The 2634-nt window shown below is 52.0% G+C and overlaps 1 pseudogene; it reads right to left on the bottom strand.

Moving 5' to 3' along the window:
• Positions 1-2123: 2123 nt before the first annotated feature.
• Positions 2124-2349, bottom strand: LOC145252976 (U2 spliceosomal RNA; annotated as a pseudogene).
• Between the last annotated feature and the right edge of the window lie 285 nt (positions 2350-2634).

The raw sequence follows: 2634 nt of genomic DNA on the forward strand, positions 1-2634 counted from the left end.
GTTTGGCTTCTGCGGGATTCTCGGCGTGAACAAGAGCGGCGGTTGCGACTGTGGCCTTGGATGTTCCCGCTACCTTGGTGGCAGCCTTGTTGGTATTTCTCTTGGGGCAATCCTTGGCCATATGGCCCTGTTGTTGGCATTGCCAGCAGTGCGGCCTCCTTCCTTCTACGATCAAGGAGAGGGTCCAGTCCCCGAACTGAATTGTAGCAGGGATGCCATAGAACCCCACCTTGTCGACCACCATTTGCACCTTGTAATCCCCGGTCATAATGTTACGTTGACCGCGGCAAGGTGTCACCTCCTCCACATCCCCGTACTGGCTGAGGATGGCTCCCAGCTGTTTCGCATCCATATAGCAGGGGACGTTGAGCACTGATACATTTGTCCTCCGCCTGTTGAGGTAAACTGGGTGGAGCTTGATGTTTCTCGATTGATGGTTCATCTTAGAGAGTCTGACGGCATCCTCCGGGGTTGGGAGCAGGACATCCCACATTGCATAACTCTTCCTGCAAATGTAGTTAGCAGGGATGTTCTGCTCCATCAGGATCTTCACCATTGTCTCTTTGTTGATTCCCGTCAGACCTCTTGCCTTGGTGTCGGACGTGATTAACGAGAGCACTCTCTTTTCCAGGCTTTCCACTTGACCTGGAAGGGGCTGGATGGTGTTGCCCTTTGTATACTGACTATATTTGGTCAGAAAGAGCTCTCGATAATCTTGGGGGGACATCTTGGCCTCTTCTTTGGATCCCCATGCTGATCCTCCTGCTTTAGATGTCTCTGGGGCTGGAGGAGCTGTGGCTGGAGTTGGCTGCTTCATGGGGGCCGGCGAGGTTTCTGGTGATGTCGCTGGCATGGGAGTGTGACCTTTTCCGGCCAGTTTAGGCCAGTCCGCAGATGTCGTTGCGTGCTGGCTTTCCTGGCTTTCCGAGTCACTTCCCGAATCTCTCTTCTTTTTCTTCCGAGGCTGGGTTTTGCTAGTCTCGGCCGCCAGTTCCTCCCCTCCTGGGGAGGCCTTTCCGGAATGTGTCGTGGCTACTGGTTGGGGGGTTTCTGCTGGCTGGGCCTTGGTATTTCCTGCCTGGACCTTAGCCGCTTTTTCCACCGCTTCCTTCTTAGCCGCTTCCTTTTCTCCGTTGCCCTCTTGGGGAGCGTTGAGGGTCAACGGATTGGTTGTGTCCTCCCCGAATAAGGATTGTAGGGAGGCCATGGTTTCGTCCGACAATTCCTGTTCAGATTTCTTGCAGGAACTGTTTTCATTTTCTTCCCCTTTTGTTGGTGGGGGATCCCGCTTTTGGGGAGCGGGGGAGCCTTGTTCTGGTGTCTCCACCATAACTTTCGGGACCTGGGCGGTTGCTTGTCCTGGTCCCTCTGTACTTCTCCCGCCTTGCTTTCTTGGGGCACCTTCATTGGGCTGGTTGCCCTTGTGGGGAGCTGCTTGTCCCTTTTTGGGGGATGCTGGTAGCTTTCCGGGGGTCGCCGTGGGCTGCGGCCCTACCCCTCCAGTTTCCATCAAGGTCGCCGCGGGCTGCGGCCCTACCTTGCTGCTTCCAAGTTCCGCAGTGTTCTCTCCATCGACCCGGGGCCGGGATTTGACTCCCTTTTCCGGGGATTTAGTTGGGGGAACGGTGCTCTGCATTTGGGGTGATGATCCCCGCCTGCTCGGCATCGTGGGGGCGTTGGTCGCTGACGCAGACCAGACCTGGGAGGGAGGAAAAATAAAACAGTCTGGGGGACAAAGGGATGGAGGGGGTGGCCAGGGGCGAAGAGAGAAAGAGGTTTGACCTCCCCTCGCGGGGAAGTCGGGTTAGTCAGCTCGATCCCCCCTTGCGGGGGGAGAGCAGAGAAGAAAGACGCAGTGGTGGCTAGCGGGTCAGAGTGCCGCGTCGCAATTAAGAGGAGAGAGGGAAAGGCATCTTTGCCCAGAGAGAAGGCAAAAACGAAGGTATTAACCCCAAAACCCTTCCCACAAACAACCCCAACAGGAAGCGACAAAGAGACCCGGTCTGCTCGATCCAACGGGAGAGCAGCGAAGGAAGACAAAAGACTAGCGGGTCAAAGTGCCGCTAGTTAATTAAGAGGGAGAATTAGACATTCCTCCCAGAGAGAGGGAGAAAAGAAGAACTTAAATCTACTTAAAACTAAAACTTAAGACTAAAACCTTAGACTATGCTGAAGGTCCTGACTCCCCAAAGGAGGGGGTCTGGTCCTTGCAGACGTGAAAAAATGCCTTGAACCTGGCTCAAGAGCCCGGTGGCAGATCCCCTCTCAGACAATCGGAAGAGCAAAAGTTTCGTAAGCTGAAGAACAGATACTACACTTTGATCTTAGCCAAAAGGCCAAGTAAGCGTAATATATTTTCTACCAGGCATTACCACCTTCTAAAAAAATACAAAGTAAAATATATTTTAAGCAGTGGGGAGGGGAATCTGGAGTAAGTTCCGGAAATGGCTGAAGCAGTTTATGATCTCAAAAATACTTTATTTCATATATATTTTTAAAAGAAGTGGAGATACGGAGTCAGGCCCGGAAACAGCTGAAGCAGTTTATGATATCAAAGTTACTTTATCTAATATATAAAAGTTGAAACAGTCTACGATTTAGACATTACATTATTTTATGTATGTTTTTAACTGT

Source organism: Euprymna scolopes, chromosome 29 (genome assembly GCF_053919585.1).
Source record: "Euprymna scolopes isolate OS-2025 chromosome 29, ASM5391958v1, whole genome shotgun sequence".
Classification (NCBI taxonomy): Eukaryota; Metazoa; Mollusca; class Cephalopoda; order Sepiida; family Sepiolidae; genus Euprymna; species Euprymna scolopes.